The 22686-nt window shown below is 46.4% G+C and overlaps 1 long non-coding RNA gene across 1 annotated transcript; it reads right to left on the bottom strand.

Annotated features, from left to right (window-relative positions):
* Positions 1-5702: 5702 nt before the first annotated feature.
* LOC112546086 (uncharacterized) lies at positions 5703-12176 on the bottom strand. Its single transcript, XR_003089720.3, has 4 exons — positions 12023-12176; positions 9249-9367; positions 8106-8258; positions 5703-7443 (listed from the first exon to the last, which is right to left on the bottom strand). It is a non-coding gene; the product is annotated as an uncharacterized LOC112546086 (long non-coding RNA).
* Between the last annotated feature and the right edge of the window lie 10510 nt (positions 12177-22686).

The following is a 22686-nucleotide window of genomic DNA, read 5'->3' as shown; positions in this document are numbered from 1 at the left end:
TCAGTGTCACTGCTTCTACGTACAGACTGTTTCTTGATGCTGTTATTTATTTATCCTTCTGGGGAAGGATTTCAAGGTTTTTTCTTTCATGACTGTGCTTGTGTTTTTTGGAGCCATGGCCGGGTTTTGAACCCCTGGCTTTCTTGTTTCCAAATGCATGTATTAGTAATGAATGGGCAGAAGATGCTATGCTAGTTGACCCAGGGTATGTCTACACTGCAGAGTTTTTTCCGGAAAAACGATACTTACATCCACACTGCTATTGTGGTCTTTCAACTAAAAGTTGAAGGAATGGAGGATTTTTTCCAGGGCCATCCTTAGACATACACAGAGTATGTAGCTGCGTAGGGCACCACTATTGCTGGGGCACCACTCTGCTGGGATTGACGGTAAGCACCGGAGCCCGTGGGGGCCCTGCTCCAGCAATTTTTGGAGCTGGGTCTCTCCCCCGGCTCTGCCTGGAGCGGTCCCCGGTCCCCACCTGCTGGCCCCCCATGTGTTTTCCCACCCCGGCCCCAGAGCATCTCCCCCAGCCCCGGACCGTCCCTGCAGTGTGCGGCTTTCAGTGTGGCTCCCCCTCACTGGCGCGCGCGGCATTTGCAGGTGAGTGGAGAGAACACCCAGGCGTGATGTGACATCACGGCCCGGGACTTTAAAACTGGTCAGCGTGGCTTTGTGCCGTGCAGCCTAGCTCCGGGTTCGGAGTCCGTGGCCCAAGCGCAGACTCCGGCCCCACAAAGTGGAAGGCAGAAGATAGGGGACGGGGAGGAAAGGTCTTGTGTGGAGGGGGAGGGGGAAGAAAGGGGAAGGCACCAAGGCACAGGGTGGAGGGGAGACAAATGCCAGGGGGCCAAGTGCAGACAATGAGAAAAAGGGCAGGTGGGGAGGTGTCAGTGGGAGGGGGGACAGGGGGATGCTGCGAGAGGAGAGGGTAAGGGCATTGGGGGCTAGAGAGGGAGGTGCTGGGAGAAGGCTTGAAAGAAGGGGTGGGCATGAGAAAGGTGGGGATGGAGCAAGTCATGTGTGAGGGCACAGGGGCATGAGGGGAATGGGGGCAGAGAGTGGTGAGGGGGTGGGCATCAGGGAAAAAGGGGGCAGGGGCAATAAGGGAAGGGGGAGGCACCAGGAGGGTGCAGGGCTAAGGGAAGGTGCAGGTGCCAGGAGATTCTGGGGGTGAAGCAGAAGGGCAGACACCTGCAGGGGAAGGACCAGCAGCAGAGGAGAGAGGCAAGGGAGGTGTTAGAAGAGGGGATGAGGAGGGATAGCTCACATGATCAGAGTGGGCCTACTGGAGGCGTGGTCATGGGGGGAGAGAAGGTCTGGTGGAGGGGGTCAGGAGGGCTGAGGGCAGGAGTCAGGACAGCAGAGGAGGGTGAGGAGTTGGGGAGCAGCAGGCATCAAGGGAGCTGATGGAGCAAGGGGGGGAGACATGGCAGCAGAGAGAAAAGGTAAAGGTTTATAAAATATTTATTATTAACTTGGGTGCCACAGTGGCACATCCAAACAAGCCACATGAACTCAGTACTAGTGCACAACACAAAATTCATTCTGCTCATGGGGGAAAACTCTTAGGTGACTTCTTGCGCAAGAACATCTTGTGCAAGGGTTCTTATGCAAGAAATCTTGTGCAAGAACACTGTCATGTGGGAGCTGTGCTTTTGTGCAAGAGCATCCTTGGCAGTGTGGACGCTCTCTTGTGCAAGAAAGCTCTGATGGCCATTTTAGCCATCGGGCTTCCCTGCCCAAGAAACCCCTGCCGCGCGTCCACATTGCCCTCTTGGGCAAGAGAGCTTACACCTGTTAGAAAAGAGCATAGCTCTTGCGCAAGAAGCTCTTTCTTACCACACCTTACTGTAAATTTTCTTGTTCAAGAGCAGGCAGGCCATGTGGGTGCTCTGCAGAAGAATGGGTGTTCTTGTGCAAGAAGCCGTGAGTGTAGATGTAGCCTTCCTTGCTTAGGGTGGCTGCAGCAAGAACACCCATTCTTGGAATGTGGAAGAGGGTGGGATAGAAAAGTGGGTAGCAACACTTCATAAATTAGGACTCAGCAGGCCATTTCCTTAGAAACAGTAACTCCTGAGCCTTGTATACACTGGGAACGTGCCTCCATTCTTGCCACTGGAGCGGATGCACCAGTGAAGATCCTTAGCGTAGTTGGGGTAAAAACTGTGTTAAACTGCGAATTGCACTAGAGCAGCTCATTTTAATTCCAACCCAGGGTTAGTCTCATCTGTGCTTTTACCTGTGTGCACTACGGGTTTTCACTCATGGCTGGAATCAGGCTAAATGCCAAATCCCTCATTCTCTTCACTGATTTCCTTATTTTCCAGCACTCCCTATTAGATGAAGCCCATTTGTCAGGACACAGTTCTGAGACAGAGGCTCTATCTGATATTCAACCGAACCAGCACAGAAGAAGAGAGAAAATCTCTCTCCATTCTAAATGAATGAGATGGTCTGAACCCAAAACCAGATATGGCCAGGCCTGACGTTTGAGTCCAAATCTGAAATGGGCAGCTGGGACTAAGACAAATGAGCCATCTAAGTTTGCTGGACTTTACCTTTCAAGCACATTAGGTGGCGCTCGCCTTCCAAGAGAGAGACCACTTATCTCTCAGCACTGCTCATGCTTCCTCAGGGACCTTTGAAAATCTGGAGTCTGTTTTTTTACAGACAGTTGGTCCGTTCACTGCTTTTTGCACTGTACCGGCTGGAGTGTGCATAAACATTTCCTCCGCAGGTATCAGATCAACAGCGAGCTAGAGGGAATGTTTCCAAAGAGTAGAATGGCATCCCAAGAGAAACAGGGAACATTCTGATCTTGACGCAGGCACTCAAATCTTCTCACAACCTATCACCCTAAAGATTTTCTCCCCTGCATTTCAGCATCTCTCCGTACCTGCCCTTGAATTCTACTGTTTCTAATAGTCAAATCATTCCCACCAACTGCAACTAGGGTTTTAGTATACCAATTCTTGTAGAAGGTTCTTTAGTGTCAAATTCTCTTCAATAGACAGAGGAGGAGGGATGCAGGGAATTGAGGAAACAGGAAGAGAGGTGGTGAACTTCTATGAATGGAAGGAAGCCTATAAATAGAACTCCTCCCACCCCACTTCTCCCATCTACAGGAATCTGCTTTTGGCCTAGATCTTAGAACTGACACTTGTATGAGGAATGCTATAAACATTCCTTTGCAGTTGTTGGCTGGGTTTTTTGCAGCTCCCGGAATTAAAGTAGTGAGCTGGCTCTGTTCCTTTTACTCTTCTTTGTTTTGCTGTTGTAAACCATTGCTACACAGGAGCAAAGATCAGCCCTCTCTCTGTGGAGCCATCTCTGCTAGGGAGGTGCAGGTTTGGTTAAGAGATCACATTTTGAAGGACAGATCTACTATCGCATTTGGCTTAGTTCAATGTTGTGTCTTGTAGCAGGAGGCAATTCTTAGCGTACAGGCCTGCTGCGCACACCCAGGTCAGCCCAATCTTAGCGTGATGCCTGCCGAGGAATCTGCACGACAAATATGTTGTAAATTGCCACCCTGTTCTGTCAACTCCTGAGTTTTCTCCTGAATTGCTTAGCTTATGTGCCCACGCTGCCCAGCCTTACTAACCAGTTAAAGAACAGTATGTTTAGCCAAAAGGATCCAAGCAAGTCTGTACCTTTATGCTACCTCTCCAGCACAGACTACGTGCAGGATTCATTGACTCGCAAGGTCAGACCAGAGACTATCTTTAGAATAATGTTTGTTCTGGCAGTCACTGAGAAGATAGTGCTGTGCTCTTCCACAAAAAGCACTAAAGGTACTGGGATGTATCAGTTCCAGAAACACATACGTCTGGGTAAGAAACATGTTAGTCAGGACTTCTTCTTTGAGGGTAGGAATTGCAACAGCCAAGCTGGCATCTCTGTAGCTTCAAAGGGTAGCAGTTCACAGTGAAAAGCTGTTCAGTTATAATCCCCAGCTCTCTTATCACTTTTCATCCAGAGCTGTCAAAACACTTATGCATCGTTGTTGCTATTTGAGCAATGGGGAAGCTCAAGCTCAGTGTGGTGAAATGATTTGCTCAGTATCACCCAACAGGCCAGTGGCAGAGTTAGGAAGAGAATACAGGTTGTCGCAAAGCTCTGGCCATGCCCTGAGGGTCTATCCTTCCTGGCAGTTAGTGTTTGCCTCAGAGGCTCACCTAAGGGTGTTAGTGTTTGCCTAAGGGCCTCCACACAGCCTCTGGCCCTTTACTAGAGGCAAAAGTTACAGCCTGCTGAGCCAGCCTCATCATAGGCTAGCCCATAGTTTGGGGCAAAACTTTTCTGTAGTCCTGTCCCCTCTCTCGGGGCAGACTCTGTAGTGGTGTGGGAAGGGTTGGGGGAAACGCAGGCCCGCCCACTACTCCAGGTTCTGTCCAGAAACCTTAAGGCAGTAGTAATTGGCAGTGTTTCTCCCACTCCTTGTCGTGCAGCCTTTCTTTGAGCCACTTTCCAAAACGATCCCTCCCAGTATCTTCTCCCTAGTACCTGAGCAATCCTTCCTGCTCCTCCTCAGCCCTCTTCTACACTCCTAGTCCTTTGCTCTCAGTGCACCTCTTCACTCTCAGTCCTTGGCCTCCTGAGGGGAACCCTTTTAAACTGGCCTCAGCAGGCCTTAATTGGCTGCTGGGGCCCTGATTAGTCTGCTGCTTTAGGCAAGCTCTTAATTGGCCCCAACTGCCTGCCTGCCTTGATTATGTGGTTGCAGTGCCTGGCCAGTTCACTCATGGAATAGAAACCCATTTGCCCAGTTTTCTGTATATTTGTCCTCCACCAAGCTACTGTAATGAGTTATCCTGGGTCTGTCACAAAGTCAATCAAGTCCTAGTCTTAATGTCTAGGCTCGCAATAAAGTAATGGCTTCTCTGCTCGCTATAAAGTAATTGGTAGTATTTGATTATTTGCGGTGCCAGAGTGCCCAAGGAGCACTAGGTTTGGACAAGCACCCATTGTGCTAGGTACTGTACAAACACAGATGGTACCTGTCCCTAAAGAGCTTATACTTATAGTCTCAGTAGACTATTGTTTTTTCTGAATACCCCAGATGGTCTTGAAAAACTTTCCAAGCTTGGGCCACTGATGGGATCGACATAATTAGTGGCTTTCTCCTTGAGATGCCTGCGCTGAGAAATTATAAGACAATCAAAGTTCCCTACACTTCTGGCACATGTATCCATTCTTTCTCTAATTCAGTGATGAAAATCCCAACACAATGTGTGTTTGGTTTTTTTAAATTACTATATGTGCACAAGCCAAACATGTTCATAGAAGCCATCATGGTAGCAGCAGGGATGTAGTGACTGTGTAGCAGCCTCTTAACACTAGACCCTGTCCTGGCTCGTGTCTTTTCACCTTGAAATTGTACCACAAACCTCTGTCAGCCGACGGTCAGGGCAGTGTGTGTGTGTGTGTGTGTGTGTGTGTGTGTGTTACACCCGAGTCTTTAATGTCCATGCCTTTACCGCTAGGACCGGGGTCTCATCGCGGAGGGCAGCCAACAGGCTGATAGACACCCCAGAAGTTTATAGGAAGAGCTTATTACATCTCAGATTTCAGCTGCTAGGATACAGAATCCCTACGCAGTGGGCAGTCTAGGGAAGACTGAGAGATGCCCCAATGGATCTGTCACCTGGGAGTGGCACGATCCAAACGCCCAAGCTCTTCCTATACTTGTCCCTTATGACTGGCTGAAGTTCTTTTAAATTGTGCTTGGTTCTGTTACAGCAACTGAAGGAGTCAGGTTAAAACTTAAACAGTTACAGGTTTATTAAAAAGACTTATAAAGCATATGGTTACAATGGCTATTGCTCTCTTTCTTAACTGCTAGCAAATACAGATCTTATGGTTATAATGGCTATTGCTCTATTTCTTAACTGCTAGCAAATACAGATCTTAAAAATGGTTACAAAGAAAATATAGAAAATAGAAATAATGGTACCAAGTGACAGCTTAATCTTTAAAGAGCTCTAAGTCTACGTGTACACTTAAGACAAAGGACACATCCAGGTACAATTTTTACCCCCTTCTGTGCCTCTCGACTCCAGTGGGTCAAGCCAGGGCTGGTCCCTCAATTCCTAGGAAAGACGAATGCGAGGTGGGCATCCCCGTGGAATCTCGGGAGGTCAAACACCTAACCCAACCAGCAGATAGATGGTAGATTGACACTCAGAGTAAATGTGCTGCTGGACCCATCTTTATACCCCTGGGAGCCCGTATCCTCTTTCTTATCTTAAGATGCCAAATTGTACTGGTCCGTTTCTGTGGCGCCAGTTCTTACAAGCAAGTTTCAACTTAATTTACACTTGCAAGAGAGATAACTAAATTGTGAGTACTAGACATTTTTTTTTACTGGGCGAGAGTTTCCTCCCCCCCGCGGACGGCTGTGTGTTCGTATCAATATGGAATTTAGTCAAGGGCACTCCTTGGCAGCCTCTTGGTCAGCAATTGGCATATCTCTGTTTACAGCCATTCACGGTCACAGCAGCCTGCCATATCCGGGCCTTCTGTTCTGTGTGCCCTGCATGCTCCAGGCAAGCAAAAATGGATGTTACAGGGGCGTTCCTGTCTGGCTACAACCTCCTAATCTGTTCTGTACAGAACCAAGCCCTAAGCTAGAGCAGAGGGATACCCTAGTGTGTATGACATTGGTTGGGGAACACAGGAGACTGGGTTTAATCCATGGTGTAACCTTTTGGCCAAATCACTTGGGGCTTGACTTTCAGGAGTTCAGCTGCCATTTAAGCACCAAACTAAGCCATGTGCACTGTCCTTCTTCAAAAGGGCAAGTCAAGGAAGGAGCTGTAGCTATGAAAAGTGCCTTGAGTCTCAGTGATTTTCATTTGCTCAGTTTACAAAGTGTGTATTCTAACTGCCACCCTCAGCTCAAAGAGTCAAGTTGATTCTTTTCCATCATGCGCGTGACCACTAGGATTAAAGATTCCTCAAGATTAGTTTGGCCTTTGTGACACTTGTGCAATCAGAAAGGAAGGACTGTTGTGTGTTAAAGCATTGACCTGGCACTTCTCAGTACCCAAGGTCAGTTCCTGGCTCGGTCATCAGCATTCTGTGGCCTTGTGCAATTCTGTGTGTCTCAAGTCCCCACTCCTCTTTTGTAAAATGAAGAGGATTCCTTTCTCCCACCTTGTGTCCAGCTTGTCTGTGTCTAGGGACAGTCTTGCTGTGTTTGTAGAGGGTCGAGCACAATGAGGCCTTGATATCAAAAAGAGTTTCTGCCAGCAGCTGTAATACAAATGCTCACTACAAACGCCTGCAGTGAATTGTCTCCCTGCCATTGGTTGTGCTCCCTTTGTGCGTCGTTGTTGTGTTGCTCAGCAGATCTGGGAAGCTGACACTTGTTTCATTTAATAGATGTCTCTTTGAAATACATTCTTCGCTGATTTTTTTTTCTAGTAGAGCTTGCAACTACGAGGAGAAATGCACAGTGAAATGATACATTCTCAAGGCTGAGAAGACTATTTAAGATCCTATTTCATGTGGCGGAATGCCGGATTTGAATCCAAGCAGGTGAGTGTGACCAAAAATCTGGATGCACAGTGGCATGTGTCAGATGAAGTAAGGGCCTCTCTCCCATTCCTAGTGGACAATAGTCCACCCCCCAGAAGCCACTGTTACAACTGACACTAAGGCCTAAGCCATGTCTATGCTCCTGAACCTCGGGGGCTGAGACACACAGTCGGGACACTGCATGGAGACCTTGCACTGCTGATTCCTGAGTGGAGGAAAAGAGTCTGTCGCCCCAGAGCACTGCGTCAGGGCAGCCGCTTTCGCCAGCAGCCAGGCTTACTTCAAACAAAACAAAACCCGAACTGTGGTGGTGGTTTTACCAGCTTTCCCCAGCAGAGGGAACAGTTAGAAGTTGAATGAGTGAACGTAAGTGAACTAGCAAGTGAATAAGCTCCTGCAAACCTAGCAAATTCCACTTGCCCCTTCTCCCTCTCATTTGTCACTTCTCAGTGGCACTCTAGCCACTTGTGTCTGTGTTAACTCTCTGAGAGCTGAGCTGAGATTCTTCTCCCACTGCCCCCCAACCCAGAAAACTCTGCTTCTCTCCCATCCATGCTCACCAGGACCAGGTCACTTCTGTTTCTTGCATCTGCTGTCCATTTCAGTTCTGCTGCTGTCCTGCTGTTCTGCATCCAACTCAGTTCCTTCAGCCCTGCATTCTCAACAGATTCATTGTTCAAGGCCACTGGTTCCTACCATGGCAGGTCTGACAGCTGTAACACAGAGGCAAGCAGGTGGCATTTAATGCTGAAGAAGCATGTTTCTGGGGATAGGGGATTTAATCAAAGCAAGAGTTGTGACCTACTCCATTAGGCCACTGTTGAAACCATCATTGTCATATTAGCCCCCATCATATTAGCACTGCAGAAAGCCTTTCCAGTGCCCAAAGTGGTGCATAGACATAAGAGGAAATTGACTATGTCCACACTGGAGGGTTTGGTGACACAAGTGCTGTCAACATGCAAAAGTCGCCAAAAGTGAAAACTGGTCAAACTGTTTTTTCTGCCTGCCATTGTCAACATTTCATTGCCACATTGGTAGCACCCTGTTGACAAAACCAAACAGTGTGAGTAAGCTCCCCACTGTACAGTGTTGTGGTAAGGCAGGGCTAATCCCTGTGCTTCTTAGGATTCCCTTGCAGCTCTCTGACGAGGAATGTCAAAGCAGCACAACTGTCTCTTTAGCCTTTCCCCAGAAGCACCAGTCTGCCTGCCACTGTGTTCCTAGCAAGGCAGGACAGGAGCATTCCAAAGATTTGTTCTTTGTTCCCCAAACAGAGCAGCTCACTTGGTTGTCAGATACTTCTCAGAGCTTTGAAAGGGGAGGGGTGCATGCCTGCAGGGCAGAAGAGAACACAAAACACTGAGCACAGCCATCAGGGTAGGCATTGTGGTGAGAATTATTTTTCTGCGTGTTTTTTACCTGAGGCCTATTTTACCCTGCCTTCTCTGATTTTATGGAGGAGTCCCTGGACTTGAGAACTGGACTGGGAACTTTCCCTAACTTCAGCTGAAAGGCCATGTATGAAAGGCCAGAGCTGTTCTCCCTTACTGTTTGTCAGAGATTTGAGTTAAATAGGACTTAGCCAAAAAACAAAAAACAAAAAAAACCCAAAGTGTTTTAAAAAGTCTGGATAAAAAAAAACCCCTTCTCCCCACCAGTCACCTCAAAAGGAACAATGGCAAAGTGGTTATGACACTAACCTGGGACTTGAGATGTCAATTATGTATTTTGCAACAGACTCGGGCAAGTTCTTTTAGTTTTTCTGTGTCTCAGGTCCACATCTGTAATGTTGGAATAATAGTACCTCTGCTGCTTTGCTCTGAAAAAGAAAACCATTTGTAAAGCTACCAGTGTGGAGGTTTGATGGAAGAAACTAAACTAGCTCCCAATCTGAATTTTCAAGGGCTTGTCCTTGCTGCAGAGTTAACTTCATTTATGACCTGTGGGTTGCCCCTAACTTGAGTCCCATTGACACAGAGAAACTCAGTAATGTCTTTCACTGCCATTGGCAGGCCCAATAGAGGGGAATGGGCTAAAGCAGTGTTTCTTAAATTTTTTAAGACCAAAGAACACCAAACAATATTTTTTTTATGGGGAACACCAAGGATTTTTTGTTGGGGGGGGAGGGGAGTCAGAGAGGAGGGGGGGAGGGGAGGGGGGGGAAAGTTATTGAGCTAAAAAAAAAAGTTGCTTTCTCCTTAAACTCCCCACCTCTACTCAGGACCAAATCCACACAGACACACCTTCTCAACCCTGACCAGGATTGTTCTATCTGCTTCCCAAAATCCATAAACCTGGGGTCCCCGGACACCCCATCATCTCAGGTATCGGCATGCTCACTACTGGATTATCCAGCTATGTAGACTCTCTTCCCAAACCCTACGCAACCAACACCCACAGCTATCTCCAAGATACTACTGACTTCCTGAGAAAACTACAAAACATCAATAACCTCCCTGATAATGCCATCCTTGCTACCATGGATGTAAAAGCTCTCTACACCAATATTCCACATGAAGACCGATTACAAGCAATTAGAAACACTATCCCAGAGGATACCACTGCCAATCTGGTAACAGACCTGTGTAACTTTTGTTCTCACCCACAATTATTTCCAATTTGGTGACAACTTATACCTCCAGATCAGCAGCATAGCCATGGGTACCCACATGGCCCCACAGTACGCTAACATCTTTATGGCTGACTTAGAACGTTTCCTCAGATCCCATCCCCTTTTACCCCTTCTCTACTTACGCTACATCGATGACATCTTTATGATCTGGACGCATGGCCAAGAAACACTGGATACATTCCACAGAGACTTTAACAACCTACACCCCACCATCAATCTCAGCCTGGACCATTCTACACGAGAGATCCATTTCCTGGACACCACAGTACAAATCACTAATGGCAAATTAGACACCACTCACTACAGAAAACCCACTGACTCCTACAGTTACCTACATGCCTCCAGCTCCCATCCAGAACACACCATACGATCCATCATCTATAGCCAAGCCCTTCGATACAATCGCATCTGCTCTAACACCACTGACAGAGGCCAGAAACTTCAGGATCTCTACCAAGCATTTATAAACCTCAATTACCCACCCAGAGAAATAAAAAAAACAAATTGAAAGAGCCAAACTAATACCCAGAAACCATCTACTTTAAGACAGACCCAGGAAAACCAACAATAGAACACCACTTGTCATCACCTATAGCCCCCAACTTAAACCTGTCCAACGCATTATGAATATACTACAGCCTATACTGGAACAGGATACTAAACTCCGAGAGGCTCTGGGAGACAAACCCATAGTCTCCTATAGACAACCACCTAACCTCAGGATGATTCTTACCAACAACCACAGGACATACCACACTAATACCAACCCTGGAACTTTCCCTTGCAGCAAACTCTGGTGCCAGCTTTTTCCACATATCTGCTGACACCATTATTGGACCTAACCATGCCAGTTACAAGATCAAGGACACATATTCCTGTTCATCCAGAAATATAATTTATGCCATCATGTGCCTAAAGTGTCCGTCTGCTATGTACATTGGACAAACGTCTCAGACACTTCGCCAAAGAATCAATGCATGCACAACAGACATAAGACTCTCTCACAGAGAGAAAGTGGTTGCCTGCCATCTCAGCCAGACTGATCATTCACTTAATGACCTTAAAACATGCATATTGCTTCAAAGAGACTTTAACTCCAGACTTCAACGAGAAGCTTCAGAATTGTCATTCATGCTTAAATTTGACACTTTATGTATGGGTTTAAACAAAGACTCTAAGTATCTCACCCATTACAAAGATAGCTTCCCCAATTATCACCCCTAATGTCATTACCTCACAGAAACTTCCCCTATTATCACCCCTATGTCACTACCTCACAGAAACTTACCTTCCCCCCTCATCCCCACTCTGTTCTAAAATTTGATTTGTCAATTTCACATGTGTTCACTTTTTTTTGATTGTATCACTTTGGTATATATGGTTGTGCCAATTTTCTTCCACATATTGATCTGAGGAAGTGGGTCTGGCCCACGAAAGCTCATCACCACCTAATAAACCATCTTGTTAGTCTTTAAAGTGCTACATAGTTCTGCTTTTGTTTCAGCTACACCAGACTAACATGGCTGCATCTTTTTCACTATTCTAGTAACGTAACTGGGCTTTGGAATGCTGCCTTGTGTTTTCCTATGTGCTGATTATATGATCCCAAATCAACATTGCATTTTAAGTCCCATTGAAGTAAGTGGGATTTAGGAGCATGTTGAAATGCTTTGCTGAGCTGGGGTCTCAACCTTTTTTCTGTCTGCCTACAAAGAGGTATTTCAGTAGCTCAACTGTTCACCTATTTTCCTTGGATGAGGGAATGTACCACGCTGGGCAACATCAGACACCCTCAGTATGGGGCAGGGACCAGGCAGTGTGATTCTTTTTTTCTAATCTTACGTTGCTCTGTGCTTTGTTAGTGTCCATTATCTCAGCCATCGGGTCATTCAGTTTAAGCAGGCAAGTTGTTGATTTTGGAGATGAGATAATACTTCCTGATTAGCCAGAGCAAACAGTTCACTCTGCAACCAAAGTTCATGGCAGCAGCTCTGAGTTGTCTTGTTTCATATGTGCGCTGACACAAAAGAATAAAGAGGAAATAGGAGAGAGCACTGAACCCACGCATGCTGTCGATGTGTCCATCCAAAGGGCAAGGCGAAGTCAGCTGAGTATGTGTAAATTCCCTTTTTATGAGAGGCGGACCTTAGACTCTGATCTACCAAAGGAATGGTGCAGATATCACGCCGGGGGCTGCTGAACTCTGCGTCCATTGAAATAAGTGCGACTTGAACTTTGCGATGAGTTCTCACCGTGGCACAGAAACCTCTGCTCAAACAGACTCAGCTGCAGCTTTGTAACTGCCTTGAGATGACTGTATTTGCTAATGTGGCTCAGTACAATGACTTGAATGCTCACAGGGAGCCTGACACCCTGAGCTCAAGAGCTTGAGTTTAGTCATCTACCCTTAATGCTTTCTGCTTATCAGAACCTCTGAGCTAATCTGGGAACCACCCACCATCTATATTACAGTGGATGGGGGACCTGTCACACTGAACTTTGGCAATAGTGATAGAAATGTAGCCGTGTTAGTCTGGTGTAGCTAAAACAAAATACAGGACTATGTAGCACTTTAAAGACTAACAAGATGGTTTATTAGATAATGAGCTTTCGTGGGCCAAACCCACTTCCTCAGATCAAATAGTGGAAGAAAATAGTCACAGCCATATATACCAAAGGATACAATTAAAAAAAGTGAACACATATGAAAAGGACAAATCACATTTCAGAACAGAAGGGGGATGCGGGGGGGGAGGGGAGGAAGGAAGGTGAATGCCTGTGAGTTAATGATATTAGAGGTGGGGAAGGGTAGATGTCTGTGAGTTAATAGTGTTAGAGGTGATAATTAGGGAAGCTATCTTTGTAATGGGTAAGATAGCTGGAGTCTTTGTTCATGCCCCCGCGGAGAGTGTCGAATTTTAGCATGAATGCCAGTTCAGAGGATTCTCTTTCAAGTGCAGATTTGAATGTCTTCTGAAGTAGGATGCAGGTGAGTAGGTCATTGAGACAGTGTCCTTTCTGGTTGAAATGGCAAGCAACTGTTTTTTCTTTGTGATCCTGTCTAATGTCTGTTTTGTGGGCATTGATTCTTCGGCGAAGTGTCTGAGACGTTTGTCCAATGTACATAGCTGACCTAGAACAACGTTTCCTCAACTCCCGTCCCCTTTCACCCCTTCTCTACCTATGGTACATCGATGACATCTTTATGATCTGGACGCATGGCCAAGAAACACTGGAGATATTCCACAGAGATTTCAACAACCTACTCCCCACCATCAACCTCAGCATGGACCATTCTACACGAGAAATCCACTTTCTGGACACCACAGTACAAATCAACAATGGAAAATTAGACACCACTCTCTACAGAAAACCCACCGACTCATACAGTTACCTACATGCTTCCAGCTCCCATCCAGAACACACCACACGATCCATCATCTATAGCCAAGCCCTTCGATACAACCGCATCTGCTCTAATCCCACTGACAGAGACCAGAAGCTTCAGGATCTCTACCAAGCATTTATAAACCTCAACTACCCACCCGGAGAAATAAAAAAGCAAATTGAAAGAGCCAGACGAATACCTAGAAACCATCTACTTCAAGACAGACCCAAGAAAACCAACAATAGAACACCACTTGTCATCACCTACAACCCCCAACTTAAACCTGTCCAACACATTATCAATAAACTACAGCCTATACTGGAACAGGATACCATACTCCAAGAGGCTCTGGGAGACAGACCCATAGTCTCCTATAGACAACCACCTAACCTCAAGATGATTCTTACCAACAACTACAGGACATACCACACTAATACCAACCCTTGTACCTTCTCTTGCAACAAACCCCGTTGCCAGCTTTGTCCACATATTCATTCTGCTGATACCATTATTGGACCTAACCAAGTGAGTTATAAGATCAAGAACACATATTCCTGCACATCCAGAAATATAATCTATGCTATCATGTGCCGAAAGTGTCCGTCTGCTATGTACATTGGACAAACATCTCAGACACTTCGCCAAAGGATTAATGCCCACAAAACAGATATCAGACAAGATCACAAAGAAAAAACAGTTTCTTGCCATTTTAACCAGAAAGGACACTCTCTCAATGACTTAACCACCTGCATTCTGCTACAAAGACCTTTTACATCTGCACTTGAAAGAGAATCCTCTGAACTGTCATTCATGTTAAAATTCGACACCCTCCAAAAAGGAATGAACAAACACTCAAACTATCTTACCCATTACCAAGATAGCTTCCCCAATTATCACCTCTAATACCAGTAACTCACAAACATCCCACTCTCCCCACCTCTAATATAATCAATTCACAGACACTTACCTTCCTTCCTCACCCCCCCCCCCCCGCATCCCCCTTCTGTTCTGACATGTGATTTGTCCTTTTCATATGTGTTCATTTTTTTAAATTGTATCCTTTGGTATATATGGTTGTGACTATTTTCTTCCACTATTTGATCTGAGGAAGTGGGTCTGGCCCACGAAAGCTCATCATCTAATAAACCATCTTGTTAGTCTTTAAAGTGCTACATTGTCCTGCATTTTGCTTCTAATTTTTAGGGCATCTTTAAGAAGTTTAGCTGCACACCCAAATGAGTGGGGATTTCTGCAATGCCTGGCTGTAGCTTTGTGCCTCAGTTGGCTTATCAATGAAATTGTTTTGGGTTTTTTCAGATCATCTTCCCAGCCCTGCTGTTCAAATGAGGCTCTATCTCAAAGATGAGAATTTCAGTATTTTGTTTAGGTGTGGCATTTGTGTACCTCAAACATGGACTTTCTTTTAGGGCTTCAGTTTTGATTAAATCTGGAAGTGCAGAGACTGAGGACACACAAACAGAAACCACTGCCAAGCAGGTTCAGTTCTCTGCATGAGATCAAGATCAGTTCAAGCTAAGGAGTTTGGGGTTTTTTCTATAACAAGTGGTTCTGTGCCCCCCTATGCATAGAAAAGAGGAAACTCAGGTATTAAGTTTATTATTCCACCAGGGTCACATGTTCTGCTCCCCTATGGAAGATGCAGGGGGTTTCTGCCCATAACTAACAGACCTGAGTGGCTGGAGGACAAAAATTGACAGCTCTGTGAATCTTTGCTGGCTGGTCCTTTCACAGAATAACTGTTCTACACACCCTGCTTCCAGAACACATACCGCTCAAGCAATAGTTCTGCTGTGTGGAAGAGAAAACTGTGCAAGATCACAGTGCCAAGGGGTGGGACTCCCAGAATACCCAACTTTGGCCTAACTTTGCTGCCCTCAACATCAATGGGGGCAGAGTTAGATTAGTGCCAAGAGCTGTGGAAAATCCTACTGTACAAACAAATCATTGGAGTGCTCCTGTTCTTCCCTGCTAGGAACACAGCAGCAGACAGACTGCTGCTGCAGGGAGAGAGCTGGAGAGACTCCTGTGGTGCTTTTACATTCCTCAGCATGGAGGGTACATCTAGACTACAGGCTTTTGTCGACAGAGGCTTTGTTGACAGATACTGTCGACAAAGCCTCTGTCGACAAAGAGCGTCTAGACAACAGCCAGTTCGGTTGACAGAGCAAGCCGCTTTTTTGACAGAGAGTCTAGATGCTCTCTTTTGAAAAAGCACAGTATGGATGCAATAGCGCCTTTTGTCGACAGAACTCTTGACAAAAGGTGTTATTCCTCATAGAATGAGGTTTACCGCCATCGACAAAACTGTCGCATTCTGTTGACTTACTGTCAACAGAACTCGGCAGTACTGTAGACACAAGTGTAGTTTTGTCAACAACAGTCTACTTTTGTCAACAAAACCCTGTAGTCTAGACACACCCAGAGAGTTCAAAGCCCCAAGGAAGCCCAAGAAGCAAAGGGATCAGCTCTGCCTTCCTACAGCACTGCACCAGGGAATGCATACCCACATTGCTTTTCTTTTATCTGTCAACTGGGTGTTAGCAACCTGGCCATGAAATGTTGACAGTAGGAGGCAGAAAAACCGGTTTGACCGGTTTTCACTTTTGGCAACTTTTGCATGTCAACAGCACTTTTGTTGCCAAACCTTCCCAGTGTACGTTCAGAAGCTTCAGGGGATAGCCGAATTAGCCTGTACAGGTAATCACTCTGGTCAGCTGAAGAAGTGGGCTGTGTGCACGATAGCTCATGATACCATCTACATGTTTTGTTAATCTATAAAGTGCTACCAGATTATTTGTTGTTTTTTTCAATTTCCCCAGTATAGAGACAGCCTGAGCTGAATGTGAAACACTCTCACTCATTTTTCATTCAATGGATGTTTTCTAGCATCCTTAGCAAGGTGGATGCTCTGGAGCCTCCTGAATTGCTTGCTTTTATCCTTGGTAGCTCAGCACCAGTTGCCATGCTTCTGTCTCTTCCACCACCTCCCACTGCACCCTTTTTGCACATTACACGATTCCTGTGTTAGCCTATTATCTTCCATGTGCACCAGTCTATTTGTAGCGATCCTCTCCCTGGTCCTAGGCCACAGCTGGACTCTCCTCTCCTGCAGAATACGGACAATAGGTTTAATTCCCTGGTACATATGCATCAATGTACATCAGTGGCCTAGATCCCTCCCAAGAAATTTAGGGCACACCTACCTATATAGCACTGCAGTGGCACAGCTGCAGTGCATTTGCTGTCTGTCCAGAGCCAGCCGCAAGGTTTTTTGCACCCAAGGTGACTTTGGCTATCGTGTCCACTTCCCGGCCTACACATTCAATATAGAGAAAAATGAGAAGTCTAGAATGAAATTGGACCTTTATTTATTTGGCACTCAATTTTTTTTCTGCTTTTCATTAATCAACACAATTGTACTAGTGCCATGGTCACCAACCAGTAGATCGCGATCTACCGGTAGATCTCAGGGGCTCTAAGAGTAGCTCTTGAGCCCTCTCTGAACTGCGTGCCTGCGCAGTACATTTACATTAGATTTCCTCATTTGAGGAGCAGCTACTCACCGAGCAACAACACAGGTGAGTAGCTGCGAGGAATGGTGGGAGCTGGGAGATTGGGAGGGCTGAAACAACCCAGCAAGCTGACTGTGGCTTTCAGCTGAAAGCGGCTGCCCCGCGCTCCAGCTGATCGGCAGCTTCTCCTCTGTGCCTGCCCATGTGGAGCTTGGTGCATCCTGGCTGAGCGCCATGGCCAGCTGGCCGGGCAGCCACTTCTCTTCCCTCCAGCCCGGCTGCCCTGCGCTCAGCCCAGGGAGGCTGCGTCTAGCTCCAGCTATGCTGGAGCAAGCTTCCCAGGCTGAGTGCAGGATCACAGATGCCCATCTGATGAACTGTATACAACTAGCAATCTCAGACTACAACCCAGACTTCAAGACACTGGCAGATACTGTTCAGTCACAGGTTTCACACTGAGACTTTGTTATTGGAAGAAAAAATATATAATTATCAATACTTGAGTTTAGATTTACAAAATAGCAGAGAACAAAATGTATAATTGTAAATGCCTCATTTGACATTTAAATAGCATGAATTAAAAACAGACCATTTATTTCATAACTATAAACATGTGATTTTAATTTTATATATTGCATAATTTAAAAATAAACTGTATATGGGCTGGGGATAGCAAGTGATAGAGAGGAGAATAGAGAGGGCAGGGCTTCAAGGAAGGGGCAGGGCTTCAAGGAAGGGGCGGGGCGGTAGATCTTCGCCTGTTCTGAGACTTAAAAAGCGATCTTGGGTGTAAAAAGGTTGGAGACCACTGTACAGGTGTATAGGGTAAGCTGACGTCTCTTTTTGAGTTGCAACCCTTGTGCACTGGGTGTGATCATGGCTTGTAACTCAGCAGAACAGCTGCTGCGGCTCACTAGCCAGCGTTCAGTAAGCAGTGAGCAACACTGCTTCAACTGTGTGACTAACCAGCACTGGGCTATACAGAGAATGACCAAACTGCCAGACCCCGCCCCCTGGGCGCAAAGCCAGGCAGTGCTCTTTTGAAGCTATGCTGCCTGTGACACAGAACTGTATTTACACACACCACAGTGTAAAATAAATGGTATAACTCCTGACGTGGCAATGCTGCACTGTCACAAGTCCAAAATGAGATACTTTTGTTTACAGAAAGAACATATTAATACTTTTTTTTTAATTTGAGAAATAATTCACTTCTAATTTGCTGTCCCTTTAAGCCTGGTGTCCTCCGTAAATGCCTAGTCCATCCTGTGTCTGTCAACAGGAGAGAGCTCTCCTATCCACATAGCACTGTGCACACAAGTGCGTACGTCGGTGTAACTTCTGTAACTTGGGGTGGTTTGTTCACACCTCGGGTCGACATAATGGATGCTTAAATAGGCTGCACTGTAACCTAAGTTTTAGCTTTTTTCCCCCCTATGATTATACAGCTTCTGAATGCTCCCGCCACAGATGTGAGAAGGGAAAATAACAGGAAAACTTCCCCAGGGACACACCTGGCAGAGAGGCAAGTGGCACCTGCAGCGGAGTGATTGGGGGAGGGGCATTGGAAGAGAAAGAGTGAGAGGACAACAAAGGATGACCTTGATGTGAGTGGCTGATGGGCCCTGCAGCCCAGGGAAGGGAATGAAATGAAGCCCTGGCAGCAGAGAGGGGAGACCTTGAAAAGAATAACGAAGACTAAACAGCTCTGAGGAGGAGGGATTCCCCCCTCCCTTGCTGGAACAGTCAGACAGCTGGGGGGGGGGCTTGTGTCACACAGGAAAGGGATTAAATACACACTTGGATAAATAAAAAGCAATACTGTACATGACAGATTTTTTTGTTTCCCCTGATTTGCACCTTTGCTAGGATCTCCAGTTTTGCTTTTTACAGCTGTTGAGTGCAATTGCTCATTCTTGCAGCTCAGCTGAAGAAGTGGGTTGTGCCCATGAAAGCTCGTGATACTATGTATATTTTTGTTAGTCTCTACAATGCCACAGGACTGCCCATTGTTTTTAAAGTTACAGACTAACACAGCCACCTCTCTGAGACTTCCTAACTAATGACCAGAGTCGAGTTGTTGGTAATTAAACAGCAACTTAGGCCTTTTGTTTGGGGAGACATTGGACAAAAATAGACATGTTGAGTTTTCCCAGCTGGCAGAGCAAGCTCAAGTTATGGGAAATGCCTTTCTACATAAGGCATGGTACATTGGACCTGATTCATCATTGCCTGGATCTTGCATAGTCCTTTGTACTTGTTTTTAAGAGGAAGTCCAATTAGGTAGCATATCCTGCTTTGCACTAGTGTAAATGGCTACAAAGGTGTTGGTGAGGATCATTGTACACACACACACACACACCATTCTATCCCATATTGGGTGCTTGGGCTCTATACCACCACTTCTTCCCTCACAGAGGGGGAGTCTTAGGCCTCCAGAGGCTGCTGGGACTGGAGGAGGGCTTTACTGCACCATCATGTTAGAATAGTGTTTCTCAAAGTGGTCCGTGGACCCACTCTGAGACAGCTGCTAACTGGCCGTTCTGGTTTGTTTACTTACCAGCTCCTCACCACGGAGCCTCGCGGTGCCCATTGGCTCTGGTTCACCATTTGCAGCCAAGGGGAGCCGCTGGAAGCCGCATCCCAGGTTCTTGCTCGACGGACAGGCACCGCTCAAGAAGCGTGAGGTGTACCATTGCCAATCTGCTGAATGCCACTGAACTACAGGATCTTTGCATGTGGTGCTGTTGCGCTCGAGCAGATCCCCATCGCAGCATTGGAGATGACACCAGTGTGAGTGGTAGGGACAGTCAACCTCAGCATTGTCCTGGTACCTCAGACACAATCCCTCCTCTTAAGGCTAGGATAACGAGCAGGAGTACCTCAAAGAGAGTCAGGGTCCTGCATCAGGAAAGGGAAGGTTACTTACCAGGTGCAATAATTGTAGTTGTCCCCGTGGGTGCGCCATGGGCGCAGCGGCACTGGCGCACCTAAGGTGGAGCACCCATGGGGACACTTCTTGAAGAAGCAGCTCACATTTCATGGTGATATCATCTGGAGCACCACGACCCTATGGCCATAGACTGCCTCTTGGTAACCTTGGGACTGCTGGGGATTCCTGCAGCCCTCACAGGGGCTCAGTTCAGGCTGCGGTCCCTCCAGTGGTTGCTAATGACAGACTAGTGTCCATCCAAGGATCATCTAGACAAGGTCATCACAATTCTGCTGAAGATACTTATCGCTTTGTAGGTGTGGACTGACCTGAGGAGTGGAAGGAGTGTCGTTCATGAGTCCACAGCCCTCAGTCGCTCTGATATCAGATGCATCTGACCTTGTTGGGAGTAGACTGTGGACCCAAGAGATGTAGGTGTGCACAGGAGTCAGCATTGTACATAAAAGTCAAGGCATTCAGAGCGGTCCACGTAGCCTACAGGGTCTTCCTCCCTCAGCTGTCTGGCCAAGTAATGCAGGTGTTGCTGGACAACACAACCTTAATGTTCCACATCAACAGAAAGGGAGAAGTGTGCTCGTTGGCTCTGTCAAGAAGCATTCATCTGTGGGATTTTTGCATCCAACATGCAAGTCACCAGGAGGCCTCCCATCTCCCCAGAATCCAAAACGTGATGGTGGATCACCTCAGCAGGTCCTTCTTCTCTCACAATGGGTGGCTGCTCCATTTGGAGGTCGTTCAGATGCTATCCAGAAGGGGGGAGCTATTTGCCACCAGACAGAAGAGTGTCACTACCCAAAAGTCAGCACCAGTTACTGATAACTTTAATCTGCTGGGACCTTAGATGGGGATGTTCCAAGCCTTTGAGCATGTCATGCTAACTAGGCTTTTTCCTAGGCTGTAAACAAATAACCTTATTCAAATACAATAAAGATAGCTGGAAGTGTCTTGAACCTGTTGGTTAGTGTGTTGTGCTGCAAGAGTGAGGTCATGATTTCACATTCTCTTGAACTGCCTTTGATAGGACCCCTGGGATACCTGCTGAAACAGTTGTCACTGCCTAGTGCAAAATTTTGAAGAGGGCTGGGAAAGAATTTGTAAGGAACCAGACACCCTCTGAAGAAGATAATGAATTCTTAAGGGAAAGACTGTCTCCTTTTAAATCACATTAACATTCAGCACTAGATAACAGGTTCCCGTGGGAAGCAAGAAGTGGGTGTTTGTGGAGAAATATGGGAAGACAGGACTCAGACTGTAGTACAGGTCTGAGCTGTGTAGATCACAAAGCACCAATAATACATCAGAAGATGCCTGAGCTAGCAAATGATGATCACAGGGATATGGGAAAGAAGTGAGCACAAGAGATCTATGGTTTATTTTTAAAATGTCAAGAGTTCTAAACAGACACCAACGTCAACTCACAGTTTCTTTTCTTTGTTTGTGCAGAAGTTGTACACTTCCCCACTTTGTCCTAGAGCTGCATCAAGAATTGTGCTAAAAATCTAAACGTGCTGGAATTGGATTCTTGTTGGATATGAGTTGCTGGAGGTGTAAGTGCCAGGAGCCCCGCACTCTTTGAAAAATTCCAAATCCTCTGAGTGCTCTTCTGGAGTCAGGCCAGCCTACAAGGGAAATTGGACCAAATACAAAGCCCCTTGACAGAATGCTTTCTGCCCAATTCTTTTTAGCCCTGGCTTAGGTTTGATTTGCTGCATTGTCCCAGAGTAGGACAGCTCTCCTAGAGCATGGAGAGGTAGTCTTTGCTATAGCTAGTTCTTGACCATTTGGTTCATTATGTCTCTCTGGCCCAGTGAGTCTTTTAAGTTGTTATCTACAATCAGACTAGCCAAATTCTGAGGGGTTAATATAGTTCTACAGGGGCAAACCGATGCTAAGAAACCTCTGGAAATAAAGTATTTTGGAGCTCATCAAACCAAACCCATAGCGGACAAAGCTCCTGATTTGGCAATGTCTGCCACTGTACAGGCAGGACATACAAGGAAGCATGCAAAAGGCTTGGGGCTGAGGTTTCACACTGCTCTTTGCAGGAACCAGGCTGTAACTAGGGCCAATGCTGTGACACTTAAGTCTCATGCAGTCCATATCAGTGCACCATCATTCTCCCCCAAGCACCAGGGCCAGGGCTCCCAGGGGTCCTATGCACCGTAGAACTGGTGCTCCTGCTGGGCAGCTGCCAGAAGCTTTTGTCTCCTCTGAAAGCTGTAATTAAAACCTGAGCCACCTACTCTCAGAGGAGCAGATATTCACACAGAGAAACAGCCACAGTGCAACAAGCTTGTAAATCATTGACTGCGCTGCAGCGCTTAAGGCTACATAGTAAATACTAGACGTTGAGGGATTTCCCCGCCCCAGCACCTGACTCTGTTCAAAGCTGTGCAAACACAACAGGAATTCAAAATCAAGACCTTGAGTAAGAATTACTAAAACCAAGAATGTGTGAAATGCTGTGCTAGGAGACTGGCCTTTGTAAGACCAAAAAGCAGTTGTGGACCACACCTTATTCAAAGTGGAGTTAAGTAAAGAAAAAGGCCATCCATCACCCACCCCAAAAACACATGGGCCAGAACATTGTGAAGTGAGATACTTTCATGAATTATTTTGGAGCAGGTAGAGG

Source organism: Pelodiscus sinensis, chromosome 5 (genome assembly GCF_052426305.1).
Source record: "Pelodiscus sinensis isolate ZL-2025 chromosome 5, ASM5242630v1, whole genome shotgun sequence".
In the NCBI taxonomy this organism is placed as follows: domain Eukaryota; kingdom Metazoa; phylum Chordata; order Testudines; family Trionychidae; genus Pelodiscus; species Pelodiscus sinensis.
This window is presented reverse-complemented; position numbering and strand designations above follow the sequence as displayed.